The 14,048-nt window shown below is 57.7% G+C and overlaps 1 protein-coding gene across 1 annotated transcript in view; it reads right to left on the bottom strand.

The window, feature by feature from the left end:
* AHNAK (AHNAK nucleoprotein) overlaps positions 1-5,834 on the bottom strand; it is a 30,186-nt gene extending 24,352 nt beyond the window's left edge. Inside the window, exon 1 of the mRNA XM_077115994.1 lies at positions 5,709-5,834. The gene's annotated coding sequence lies outside the window, so the exon portion shown is untranslated. The remainder of the gene's footprint in view (positions 1-5,708) is intronic.
* Positions 5,835-14,048: the final 8,214 nt, after the last annotated feature.

Genomic DNA, 14,048 nt, shown 5'->3' with positions numbered 1-14,048 from the left:
AGACATACACTCAGGAGGGCAGGGGGAACCGCCACAGCACCCTGAGCGTGCCCTCAAGCACACAGTGGGGGGACCACACACGGCAGGAGGCTGACAGCTTGGAGAGGGGACCACACAAAGCAGCACGGAGAAAAGCAGGGGCTGGAACACAGAGGCCAGGAGAGAGAGGCGCGGGGAAATCAGTCCCCACCGAGAACGGGACCCACCCGGGGAGCAGAGAGGCCCACGACATGCCACAAGCAAGGGACAGAGGGCAAGTGCTCCCCCCCCACCACCCCCACGGCCAGACCTCCCTTCCCCACACTCATCCTGGCCACACTTGGGGCCAGCCAACGTGGACCGGGGCAGAGGCTCAGGCTCTCAGGAGGCCTTTGGGTTCGGGGTCACAAATCCTGAGCTGCCCAGGGCTCAGCTCACCTCCAGATTCCCCTGGGCCCCAGCAGGAGGGGGGGGCTCTAGGATCAACCCCACGCACACACACCTCCTCCTGGGGCCCAAGAGGCAGGTGCTGGTGGGGGTGGGGGTGCGGGAGGCAAATGCTGCCAAGGCTTCCTGACTAGCACCCACCGGGAGAGGAAGCAGCCAGGATGGGCAGACCTTCTTCTCAGAGAAACACAACGGAGGCATCTCTTCCAGGGCCTACGCCTCCAAACTGACCCCCAAGGCACAACTGCCAGACTTCTGATGGGGGGATGGGGAGAAATCCTGCCCTATTCTAACTGGAGAACTGGGCAAGTAGTCTAAGCTGGCACTAAGACGTTTTACAAACCTACCCAGCTGATTCTGGGGGATTCACCCTAAAAAGAGGGGCCCTTTCAACTTACACAGGCTGGATGCAGGGAGTTTAATTATCTAGGAAGAATTCGGCAAATATGTTGCAAGACAGGTAACTCGGGCCCTGGAGGGACATTCAGAGAAAAACAGACCAGGACGCGCACCAGGACGGCTTGCACACATGGCTTGCACAACGGCCTGCACACAAGGCTTGCAAGCATGGTTTGCACACGCGGGGACGCGCCTCAGCCCCGGGGCTTCACCAGCTCACCGCAGACACCCCAGGCCCATGCATGACGAAGGGACCAGACCCCTGAGGACACATTGCTGTGTGTCTCCAAGCGTCCCTCCCTCCATCAGTGCTTCCCTCTTTGTGTCTGCACCTGCCTGTCCTGTTCCCTGGCCACCTGCCCCTGCAAGGAGGGAGGTACCTGGCCCTGCCCACCACACCCACCAAGAGAAAGGTTTTCCAGCCTCAATCACTCCAGCCCTGCCCCCTCATCCCCCACTGTCATGCTGGCGTTCTCTCCACCCCCGCCCCCATCACCACACCCTCCCCCCCACACACCGGCTCCTGCCCCCAGCCAGCTGGCTGCTTTTTGGGCTCCACCCTGGTGCTTCTCTCCACCTTTCCATCCTGGCCTTACTCGGGCTCCCACCCACTCCATCAGCAAGCTCCGAAGCTCCAAGCTCTCACTTCCAGCAGGGAAAGAGATTCCCTCTTCCTTCCCAGCCCGAGAGGGGTTCTCCCCCTTCCTGTGATATGGGATGTGTGTGCAGGGAGTGGCGGGGAGAGCAGCCTTACATTCTCCAGCCAGACTCAGGAGTTTCCCCCACCTGGCCACACAGGCTGGGAACGCCGGGCCCCAGGCACACTGCAGTGGTTTCAAAACCAACTCTGAGGGTGGCATCCTACGTTAGGGGTGAGGGGTGCGGGGTTGGGGGGGGAGGGGAAGAATGTTCTGTCTTGCCCTGGGGGGCCAGGTTGCAGGCTGGGAGCTGCCCAGCCCGCCCCACCCACTTCTCGGGGAGGGCGCCGCATGCTCGCCCCCCAGCGGTCAAGCCCCATTTGTGCAGGGGTAGCTGGGCCGGGCCGCCAGGGCTCAGCCGCCAAAGAGCCACCCCCCCAGCCCTGGCCAGGACACGTAGCCGGGATCAGCTCCAGGCACTTCCCCTTCCCCCAGAACCTCCGCTCCAGTCCCCAGGGACAGAGCAGGATGCCCCTCCCCGACAGGACGTGTGCAGCGCCTCGCTCGGCCCTTAACCTCCCGTGGGCCTCCGGACACAGGGCCCGGACCTGTCCTGGACAGAGAAACTTGCTTCAGCCCTTCCCTACAGGAATGTACACACATTGTGATGTACACACCCCCTCGAAACACCACCACCACCACCAGTTCACAGGGTGCCACTGCCATCGCCCGCCCTGCAAGCTCCATGGGGCAGGCAGAGATGACACATCGGGATGTACCGCCATGCAATGTCCACCCCAAACAGCCAGCGGGGGACACCCTTTCACCAGCAATGACACACACACACACACACAAGGCAGTGACACAGGCTGTGTGGCACAGCAGCCAGGGGTTCACAGCGGCCACTGGAAGGCTAGCGGTGACAGACCCCAAGGTGCCACGGGAGCCAGCAGGCCAGCAGGGAGGTAGGGGGCTTCATTAAAACGTGCACAAACGGGGCCACGCCTGCTGAGTTGTGGCCCACCCACGTGCCCCCTACAACACACACCTCCTGGGACACACCTGGGCGTGGCAGGAAACAGCGCGTGCTCGGGAAGGCCTGAGAGCCCGGGAAGTGCCAGCCACCCCGGAACGGGCGCCGTCTGCACACTCCCTCGCCAACAGCCACACGCACGCACGTGGCTAGCCTGTCCCAGGGAGAGAAACGGAGCCGGGTCTGGGAGCAGGGGTGGAAGGAGGGGGACCCGACAGTGTCGGACTTGTCTCCCAGTCTGCCGGTCCGTCTGCCTGTCTGTCTGTTCCCAGGCGGTTCCCAAGTTTCTAAGGGAGGCAGCGACCACACCCCTGAGCTCCACGCACCCTTCCGCCCCCACAGGTCTGCCCCAGCCCTTCAAACCAGCTCCTCAGGCTCGGGGTGCTGTGATGTGCCAGGGGCACCCAACCCCCTTCGGAGCTGAGCAAAAGAATCCAGGCTGGCAGTGCCTGGACCCCACCCTCGGCCCGTTCCCTGCCCTGGACTGTGGCTTCTCCCTCCACAGGTACTTGGCTCTCTCATGGCCCCCAACCCCGGAGCCCGGACCTGTAGCCTCACCCCTGAACCACGTCCTAGCCGGTACGAGTCGCCCAGCTCTTGGGGATTAGGTCGCTCAAAACGTGGCCCAGACCAGGATTCCCCAATCACTGCACCGTGGAACACCGGCTCCCTGCGTCTCCTTGCTCTCTGTCCAGCGACTTAGGGACAGTGTCTTTAGAGACGACCTCAGGCACCTTTCAGGCCCCATCTCCTGTGCCCCAATCCACCCCCACCCCACCCTCCACCCCAACCCCTGCATCCTCTGTTAGCCCAGCTGTCAAGGTCTCAAGTCCTCTCCCATCCTCCCTCCCCTCATAGCTCAGTGCTGGGAGAAGCGCCCCCCCTCCAAGCATGGGGCTTCCCTGTTTCCACCCCACCCCCTGCCCCGTGCACACACTAGCTCCCATGTGCCAGCCCCGCCCAGGCATCCCACTGGGCCAAGCAGAAGGAAGTTTCCCCGTTCAGCTTCAGAGAGGAAGTGAGTGCCACACCCTACCCTAGGGATTTCCCTCATTGAGGGGTGGGGGGAAATGAAAGGGAGTTCTACTCCCCTAAATTACATAGGTGCAAAGGTCCTAAAATGCACTCCAAGGCACCTCCATCCTCCCCCTCCTTCCCTCCCTTTGCAGTCACCTATCCCTACAGCCCTCCCCCCCTTATCCCTGCACGGCCCCCCACACCCAAATCAACTCACTACCTATCAAGCACTGCGTTGGGCTGGGTAAGGGCGCAGGGTGAAAAGGGCCCCTGCAGTCAGGATGGAGGAAAGGGATTCAAAACCAATCACTGGGGGGCTGCCCGTGCTGTGCTGGGGACACGGAGGGACACAGTCTCCAGAAGCTCCAGGTCATTCTCTAAGGACCCCTGGGAGCGGGAGGATTTCCCGCCCTGCCCCTGCACATTTCCTCACCCCCCCAGAGCAGGGGCACTCCGCAGCGACTGCTCTGCTCCCTGGAGGCACCTTGCGGCCACCGCCGCCCCACCCTTGCCACCAGGCGCCACACCCTGCGAACCGCGCGGGGACACACAGCGTGCACCATCCCCTGTGGTCACGTTGTGCAGAGGTGCCAGAGCCATCCCCGCCACACACACACACACACACACACACACACACACACACACACCTCACGGCGCCCCGAGCTCAGCTAGGGCTCCGAGGTGCCGGGTCTGCGCTCTGCCTTCCCCACCCACGCCAGGGGCCCAGCTAGCCCTACTCCGGCCCCAGTGGCGCCCAGAGGCTGCGCCCCCACATACTGGCACTGCAGGGGGCGCCCGGCCCTCGCACGCTGCACATACACACACACACACACACTCACACACCCTGAGTCCCTCCCGTCCTGGGAAAGCCTTACATAACACAGTTCTCTCTGCACACACCCTCGGCACACGGCCTTCCCAACACCGCGCCAGCGACTCGCTCCTCGCCCCTCTCTCCCCTCGCGCAGCGCTCCAGCGCCGGGTGCCAGCGAGGGAGGCGAGGCCCTGCTCCCACGCCGAGCCCCGCCCCCGCCCCCAGCTTCCCGCCGCGTCGCCCCCCTCCCCCGTCCCCAGCCCCTGGCCGCCCCCCTCCCCCTTTGCCCCCTCACTACTCCTCCCCAAGTTCTGGTTTGAATTAGTCACCGGCTCCAACCACCACATTCCTCAGGCTGCTGGCGCCGAGCCAGGCGCAGGGGCGGGGGCCACCCGCCCGGACGGGTTTGGGAGTGGGGAGGGGGGGGAGAACGCCGCCTCGGGAGGGGAAGGGGGCGGGCCCGAGGGTTGCGCCGCCGCACAGCTCCCCCCTACCCCCCCCACCCAGCCTACCCCAGCGCAGGAATCTCCCTAATTAGGTCCCCCACCCCCCCCCACTCCCACCCGCCCCGCTGGGAGGCGCGCTGCAAACTTCCAGGGCTCCGCGGGGACCCCGGGAGGATAGAAGAGAGTTTTCTGGAGCGCGGAACAGCGAGGGGCAACATCAGGGCGGGGCGGCTGGAGGGGGCCTGGGGGGGCCGCCCGGAGCGAGAAAGGGAGAGGCCGGGTGGCACAGAACAGGGTGGGGCCGGGGGGAGGGCTCAGGACGCGGAGTTCGAGGCGGAGGTGCGGCCAGCAGGAAGGGACAGCGGAGGGAGCGCGCGGCGCGGGGACGCGGGGACGCGGGGGCGCGGGGAGGGAGGGCCCGGGGAAGGGGGGGCGCCCGCCGAGGCGAGCTGGACGACTTCTCCAGTAAACATGGAATGGGAACGGAGCAGCGCGCCGAGCCACCGCCCCACCGACAGGGAGGGGTGGGACCCGGGCCACCCGGCGGCCGGGAACCCGGCGCCCCGCGGCCGGGCAGTAGGGCGAGCCAAGCCTGCCCGCGCCGGGAAGGTGCAGCGGCTCTCAAAGCACGCGCGCCCCAAGTGATTTTCCAACTTTTCCCAACTTGCGCTCCCCAACTCGGGAGACAGAGCTCGGCTCCCAGAGCGCGACGCGTCGCCCACCCCCACCCCCCGCCCCGCGCGCGCCTGCCCAGGGTTGCCGAGCTTGCTCCAAACTCGGGATTCTCAGTGACACTCCCACCAAGTTCCCAACGCGCCTGTCGCCCGAGCCCTGCCACCCGCCTGCCCACCCCACCCTCGTCCTCCCGCCCTCCCCGGACCCGGTTGTGGGTGCCCTGGCTCCGGGCGGCGCCACCGTGCGCCCCGCGCCCCTACCTGCGCGCTCAGCCCCAGGGCACAGCCATAGCCCGCGCGGGGCCGAGGTCGCGGTGCTGCGGCTGCTGGCGGCGGTGAGCCCGGGTCGGGGCGGGTCCGGCAGGGCGGGCGGTGCAGTCCCCGCGGCAGAGCTGCTCCGAGTGGCCGGGCCCCCGCGCGCGGAGGCGGCTCTTGTAACTCCTGCTCGGGCGGGCGGGTCTGCTCGGAGCTGTGGGGAGAGGGCGGGGCCGGGCGGGGCCCGAGAAGGGCTGGGACCAGCGAGAGCGGGGCAGAGGCTGGAGGGACCCGGGGAGCTGGCTGCTGGGGGCACACTGGGGAGCACGGGGACAAGTGGGCGCTGGCACGCCCGAGGTGCCGCGTAGCCCCTTGCCCCCATCCACGGCTCCCTGTCCTGTCCCGGGTCTGGATTTATATCCAGTAATGTGCCGGGTGTGGCTCTGTCGGCAAGAAACTCCTCGAAGCTCCCTGGTGCTTTTCCCCACAGCTGGAACTGTGAATCAAACCCACTTTTGCAGGAAGTGGCCCAAGGGAGGAGGGGGCTTGGGTGATTCAGCCGCGACTTCCAGTCTGACATGGGCCTTTCAGTTTTCTGTCAACACACCTACACTTGAAATACAGGACTCAGTTTCCTTCCTACTTTGGTTCCCCAGGAGGGGAACGTGGAGTGGAGGAAAGCATGCTTCTGAGCAATTTTCCGACTTTCCCCAACTTACGCCCCAACTCTGGAGACAGAGCTCTGCTTCCATGGAGCAGTCCCATTTCTCACCTCCCCTCTTTCTGGAGGGTTCCTCATGGGGCTGACCTGAGGGGCTGGCCCCATCTTCTCCCAGCCACGGCGTATGCAGATATCAGACCCACCATCTCTAGAAGAGCCAGCTGCACCCTTCCTCTCCAGACCCCCTGGGGGAAGCCACAGATCTTACTTTCCTCTGACCTTCCTTTTCTTCTGAGATCCCCCACCCTCCACCTCCTCACTTGCAGGACACAGAGGTTCCAAATTTACAGCCATTTCCCACAGCCACTTGTAGCTACGTGGAGATTTTATTAAATGCTTAATGATGGGGTGCAGGGACCTCCTGGCTCCACACCTCCGGGTCCACACCCCCTTTCTCTTCTCCCCCACCGGTTCGCTTCTCCTCCTTCCTAAATGGCCACCGACTGCCCACACAGAGCCAGTCTCCATGCTTTTCCAAGTGCTGGGGAACTAAGAAAGACTTGGCTGGGGGCAGGCACGCCCTTCTTGCTGCAAGATCTTGAGTGGGCTGGGGCTGAGAGCAGCTCGGCCCTGTCCTCTGAAATGGCAAACATGTTTACGGGCTAAAAATACCCAGCAGCCAACTCCACTGCCAGCCCCCGGGGCTGTGACCCAGGTCCAGTTACTGACACAGGGTACAGTCCGTGGGGGAGGGCAGAGAGGGCTCAAGAAGCCACAGACACACAGACATTCATATAATGAGCACAGAAAAGAGGAGTCACGTGGAGACAGCCAGACAGGCATCAGCATGCAAGGACACACAGATGAAAGCCAAGAGCTGGGCATTCACACTCTCACAGAGGGTGCGCACGCCTGCACACACACACATATACACACACAGGTACCCAGAGAGCGACACAGACCCAGGGCAGAGAACAGGGATCGCCCAACAGCACAGCTCACAAGCCGTCATAGCCCCAGACTCTCCAAGCAATCAGTTTCACTACCACCCCCACCCCCATTTTCTTTTACACCCCTTTCCCAGCATCTAACTTACTTAAAAACAAAATTGAACCTTTTTAACTTCAAGGCTTTTTGTTTTGTTTTGATAAAAAACAAGAGCTAATCATTCCCTTTATCCATGGCTTTTTAATTTTTATTTTTAATAACACTTATTCAGCATTTTAGAGATCAAGGGGAAAAAAAAGATAAAATGAAGTGAACTGTAGTCGTTCTAGCCAGGTAATCTCTGTTGTCTTTTTTTTTAAATAAAATCAGCACTTACATACAGTGAGAATTTAAATACACAAAGGTAGAAGACAAAGTAAACGTCTCCCTCCTCCCTCCCTTACCCAGTTCCTCTCTCCAAAGGTAACTTCTGTTAACAGTTTACCAGATGTTGAAATGAATCGTCTGGTTCCTTGAAAGAGCACGGTTTCCCTGTGCACATTAAAATGGAAGTTGAAAAAATAAAAAAAAAAAACAGAATAATAAAGTAAAAAACAAACAAAGAAACAAAAAAGGGAGACGTGTTCAGAGGTGTTCAGAGAGATAGTGATGATGTAACGACCTCTGGCCCTAAAACATAGGGTAGCATTGCAGAAAGGGTGCTGGGGTTTGGAGGGAGGGGGCTGGAGCAGGAAAAGAAGGGTGGGGGAAGGTGATTGTGCCCTCACCTCAGCTTGGGCTCAGATCGAAGCACCGCCACCACTACCCAGCCCCCTTTCCCAGGCATGAAAGAGCAGAGGCAAGTGTCCCTGGGCTCAGAGCCATCTTATCTGCCCCCATTGTTTATCCTGGCCACCCTCTTAGTCAACAGGGAAGAAGGTGGGAGTGGCTGGGTTTTGGAGCTGCCCCAGTAGCAGAGCTAGCTCACTGTCCAGGTAGCTTCATTCAGGGATCAGTGTGTCAAAATACCAGGTGGGAGGTGGGTGGTCCTGGGGACTGATTCCTGCCCCATTCCAGGCTGGGGTGGGGTGGGGGCGGGGAAGGTACAGAACAGGTCACCTGCAAATTCTGCCCCCTGCAAAACCCTGATCAGAGCCTGGAGAGGCCTGCTGGAATCGGAGCTGAGGTTTCCTGGGTCGGCCTCCTGGGGCCAGGGGAAGGGGGATGTTTTCCAAACCTTTCTCGTGTGTAACTGATGACATGACACTTTTGGAAATTTCTGCCAGACCTTCCCCCTCTGTCCACAGCTGTGTTCCCTGACCCCTCACCCCACAAAGTGAACTTAGTGTCTGCTAAATGGTGATTGTGTGTGCCTCATGTTATAGCAGGCAATTTTGCATGTTAGCTCATTTACTCTTCACACACTCATATGAAGAAATGGTCTCAGAGATGGTTAACGATTTATCTAAAGTCACACAACCTGCCGAAGCAGGCGTTAAAGCGTCCCCACCTTCCCCACCCCCCCACCCCTCCCAACCCCCCCCACCCGCTCCAGGAGGGCTGGGACTCTTTGCTGTGTGTCTGTCCCCATGCCTAGAGCAGTAGCTGGATTATAGCAATTGCTCCAGGGCAGTTTGTTAAATGAATGAACTCCTGCTGGTCTAACTGGCTCCAAAGATCTTGCTCTTTTTTTTTTTTTTTTTTAATTTTTTATTGTGGCAGCATATGTACCACACAAAATTTCCCCTTTTAATCACTTTCATGAGTATAATTCAGTGACATTAATTACACTCATGATATTGTGCTACCTTCACCACCATCTGTTATGGAAACTTTTTCATCACCCCAAACAGAAACTCTGTACCCAGTGAATAATAACTCCCCATTCTCCCAACCCCTACTAACCTGTAATCTGCTTTCTGTCTCTATGAATTTGCTTATCTGCGGGTACTTCTGGAGTGGGCCAAAGTTTTAAATGGTGGTTTTCAACTGGGCAGAAGTAAAAGATACTGGACTCGTCAGCCTAACTTTTTTTTTTTTTTTTTTTTTTTTTTTTTTTACCGCCTATCCTTTAATTTTTTTTGTGTGTGTGTGTTTTTTTTTTTATTAATTAAAAAAAGAATTAACAAAACAATTAGAAATCTCAGCCTAACTTTTTAAACTGCATAAACTCCAGTTTTCCACCCCCACCCCCAAAACTCCACTGTATAGAAATATGTGGTGTGAAAAGGTTGCCGTTATTTCATAGAAAAGAAATCCTACAATACCTGTCCTTCTGTGTCTGGCTTATTTCACTCATGATGTCTTCAAGGCTCACCCACATTGTAACATAAAGCCTTGGTTCCTGCATCCTGCACCCCCAATCCCCCCACGGTAAGAGAGTCTCCTAGTTCTCAGCCCCCGGAAGCAGTTCCCCAACTTGGCAGTCTCTTTCGTGCAGTTGCACAAACATGTATTGTGTGCCCAACATCAGGCCAGGCAGGGGCGGTGTTGGTGTAGCTCGTAAAAAACTTAATGGGAAAAAAAGAAAGAAAGAAAGAAAACCTGATGAGTTGGAGCAATCCCCTGCCCTCGAGGTGCTCGATCCAGAAAAAAAAAAAAGTCTCTGATGCCCCCTCCTCTTGTACCCTGAGTTGCTTGCAGGTCCTAAGCTTTGCTCAAATTGGCAGTTCTCTTTTCTCCCAGGTCTTCTGCACCTCTCCCCCGAAACAACCACACTGGTTTTTAGTTGCGTCCCTCCTCCACACACACACCAAGATCCCGATGTAGCGAAAGGAACCTGTCTTTTCACAAGGTTTCAGAGTCCTCTGCAGAAAGGAAGGCTGCCCTCCTCTACGGAGGGATCCGGCGGGACTTCGGGGCCCTCCCACTGGCCGGCCACCCCGCCTGCCGAGGCGGCCCCCGTCGCAGGGGGGCCCCGGCTCAGCCGAGCCCTGGGGCGCATCATCGCCGGGATGCCCCAGCTTCCCCAGAACCGACGCTCCCTCTCCGGGGCTTCCCTGACGTGTACGTGTCGGGTGAAGCGTGTAGGTGATGAACCTCGGGCTTCTCCGTTGCCAGGCAACGGGGCGTCTGTTTGGTTCCTAGTATGTATGTTTCCATGGCAACCGCAGAGGGGAGCTCGGCGGGCAGGCCCCTGGCTGGGGGATTCCCCTTCATTTCCGAAGAGTGCGTTATAGGGAGAAAGGAGGTCGACGACCCAACAGGAAACCGTAGCTTTTAAACTCCGATCCAGAAAGGAAGTGAAGTTTGAAGTCTCTTTGGAAGCATGAGGGCCCTTTTGCAGGACATCCTTAGAAGCAGAGAAACGGTTGTGTTAACCATTCCTCGAGCGACCTGAAATTTCCCAGACTCCGCCTCCGCCCCATACACACACCACCAGCCCAGGGGTCAGCGTACCTGCCCAACCTCAGGCCCCTCTCCATTCACTTTCTTTTTTTAACTTATACCCCCCCCTTTTTAAAAAACATTTTTGAGAAATCTTTGCACAATATTCAGTATAATACATGGTATACAGTCACTGGCTCACAATATTATCACATAGTTGTGTATTCATCACCATGATCATTATTAGAGCATTTGCATCATTCCAGAAAAAGAAATAAAAAGAAAAAAACTCATACATCCCATATCCCTTATCCCTCCCTCTCATTAACCACTAGTATTTCAATCTCCCCAATTTTTTACCCTTTGTCCCCCCTCCCCCATTATTTATTTCTCCAGTCACTTTCAGTGCTTCCGAATATGTCGATATCAACTATTCTATCTTTCCCAATTGAACAGCACACCAAACCTATTGGGGATTCTGGGATCATAAATATTACTTTCTAAGCAGTTCCCGAACCCCAAACTCCCAGCTCCAACTCCAAATATGAAGCCAAATAAAAGCATCCTTCCCCAGATCAATTCAAATGCCAGCCTATCTTTAAACCTCAAGCTCCAAATAAAGAAGGAGACGGCTGTAATATTGAGAAACCCTCCCGTCACTGTGTCCCTAATGACACCATAAGCCCCATGCAGAACCCCAGTAAAAGCTGGCTAGATAACAAGAGACATGTGATTCTGAGTACAGACTCCAGGAGGAAAGAAAGACCAAAAAGAAAAAGGACTGGCCAGGCAAGAGGGAATAGAGGTGGGCACACAGGTGGGCCTTCAAGGGGCAGTGAGAGATGGCCCAGAGGCCGGGGAGTTATGGGATGGGGGATGCTGTGGGAGCAATAAACCAAAAGGGGACATGGACCTGAGATTAAGAAAAATGGCAAAACAAGACTGAATGAGGCTCGGAAGGGAGGAGAGAGGGAGAGAGTGAAAAGAGAAGAGCTCAGAGCGGAGCTGGGGGCTGGGCATGCAGGGTTGTAAACAGGAATCACCGAGGGAGAGAGCCGCCACCACCCCCAGCAGGGAGCAGAAAGGGAAGAGCCGAGAAAGTGGGGAGCCCGACTCCTCTCCCCTTTCTTGGAATCTGCCTGGCTGCCCACCCGCCTTTCCAGCTTCCTTTCCAGCCTCCTCTGCCTTTCCCCCAGTTTCCTGGGAAAAGGAAGATCAGTTTGGGTTTCCTTCCCTCCTCTGCTTAACACGTTCCCAAGTTCTGTTTGAAGGGAGCAGGCAGAACTAGGGAGGAGGGGTCGAGGCTGCCCAGAGTCTGAGTCATCGCATAGTTGAGGTTCCTGTCACCCGAAGTCCGGCCTCTGCTACGCCCAGCACCCTCTGCCTGTCCCCAGGCCTGGATTGCTCCAGCTGACCCTGCCCCTGAGGCTCGGGCCACCTCCCCCAAGCCTAGAGGACTGCCAGATATTTATCCCCCAGTTTGGGAGGGGCGCACCTCCTGCTGTGCTTCTAAATGACTCAGTGAATAGCTGCAAAAACCACGCGGCCTGGATCAGTCACTTCCCCTCTCCGGGCTCTGGCTTCCTCGTGGGTTAAAATAAAGGGAATATTTGAGATGGCCTCTCCCGTGGTTGCTAAATAAGGTACATTCTGAGGCATCTGAGTCAAAGAGATGGGTCGGTTACTACCGAAGAGAGTGGGGGTAGAAGGGGTGTGTTTACTAAACCCTGCCCCAGCAGGAGAAGTGGGTGGGGCCGGGCAGGGCCGGGCAGAGGCACTGCCACCAGCGGGCAGCCACCGCCCCAGGCGCCTTGGTGAGTCAGGGCCGACACGGAGGAGGACTGGCAGGAAAGTGCCCGCGGCTTCCCTGTGACTCAGGAGCAAGGCGGATCTCCCTGAAGCGTGGCCTGCCAGGCCCCGCTAGCACCAACTCTCCCTTACCAGCTGCCAGCCCCAGTGCAACCCCTGCTTCCTTCGATGGGTCTCTAACCTCATCACACTGCCTCCTCAGCCTGCTCAACCGCCTCCCATCCGACCTCCGCAATCCTTCTCCTTTCAGCCCTCAACTCTACAGGCCTCCCTTTCCTTCAAGGGCTCCCCCTGCCCTGCCATGTTCCCCGGGTTTAGCCCTTGGCTCTGCCCGGCCTCACTCTCTACTCCCATCGTGGCAGAGCCAGCCAGACGACTGCAAAAGGGCTGAGCCAGCAGAGAGGCCCTCACATGACAGCTGCTCCAGCCACAGAGGGGAGGGGGCCCTGGAAGTCGGGGAGGCACATTCCAGGGGAGAGCTGGTCAGAAATAGCCCCCATCCCTGCCTTCCCAGCCAGCCCCAGATCTGCACATGTCCATTGTGTAAACAAGGCAGGCTCAACAGGCTCCCCTCTGGATCCTGAGGAAATCAGGAAAGCAAAAAGGAGAGATGGGAGAGGGGAGGAAGATGGACTCCAGGAACGTCAGGAGAGCCGGGGGTCAGGAATGCCATCGACACCACTGGACCAGGGCCACCTGTTCAAGGTATCCTCCTTCCCACACGAAGATTCAAGTGGACAAAGAGCTTCTCTCTTGCAACTCCCACGTCCCATCCCTTGGGTGCTGAAGCACTGGGACACCCCAGTAATTCCACTGGAGTAAAGCAGCAGCCTAGCCCAGAGCTGTGCCAGCCTGAGGAGGCAAACAGACAACAGCAGGTGACATCGTTTCTCTAGGTTTTCAGGGGAGCCAATATTCTCGCTTCACAGCATTAGGGGAAGACTCAAGCTGGGTACCCCACAAGTACATTCGAACAATCAGAGCAAGTTGGGGAAGTGACAGTGCCCTGTAGGTACCGCTACTGGGGTGACAGTGAAGCCACAGCCACCCAGGAAACCGATTTGATATGTGAGCAGAGAAAATTCTGGGTTGTGAGGACAAAGAGTGCTGGTTGCCATGAAAACCACAGCATTAACTTCAGAAATGACTGGGTGGAGCCTCCAAAGCTCTTCATTCCTCACCCTTCAACATTCTCCACCCTTCCCCCACCTTTTAAAAGGGGAAATGGCACATTTGGGGCATGTGGGCAGCTGGTGAGATGGGGCTGACCCAGTGAGAGCAGCAGCTGTCCAACTCCAGGCTCAAAACAGGACGTGAAAAGAAGACGATCTAGGTCTTTCTTGCAAGAACTTTAAATGCTCTTACCTTTATAAGTGACTTAAGCAGAAGCACCAGCAAAGCTAAAATAAATAACTGCTTATAACCAGTAGCGACTGGTTTATCTACAAGGTAAACCAAGACTCCACTCAGACGTTCTCATTCACACGCCACAGACTCTGTAAATAATTTATCCACAGCCAGATGCAACTGAGCCTGACCCCCTCCCCATTTTTTATTTCAACCTCCCATTCTGGAGGCAGAGATTTTGTCCAGTAAGAGGATAGATCAGCCAACTCCTTTCC

The sequence above is a fragment of the Tamandua tetradactyla genome, chromosome 9 (genome assembly GCF_023851605.1).
Source record: "Tamandua tetradactyla isolate mTamTet1 chromosome 9, mTamTet1.pri, whole genome shotgun sequence".
NCBI classification, from domain to species: domain Eukaryota; kingdom Metazoa; phylum Chordata; class Mammalia; order Pilosa; family Myrmecophagidae; genus Tamandua; species Tamandua tetradactyla.
The sequence above is the reverse complement of the archived record's forward strand: the minus strand, read 5'-3'. Positions and strand labels throughout refer to the sequence as shown.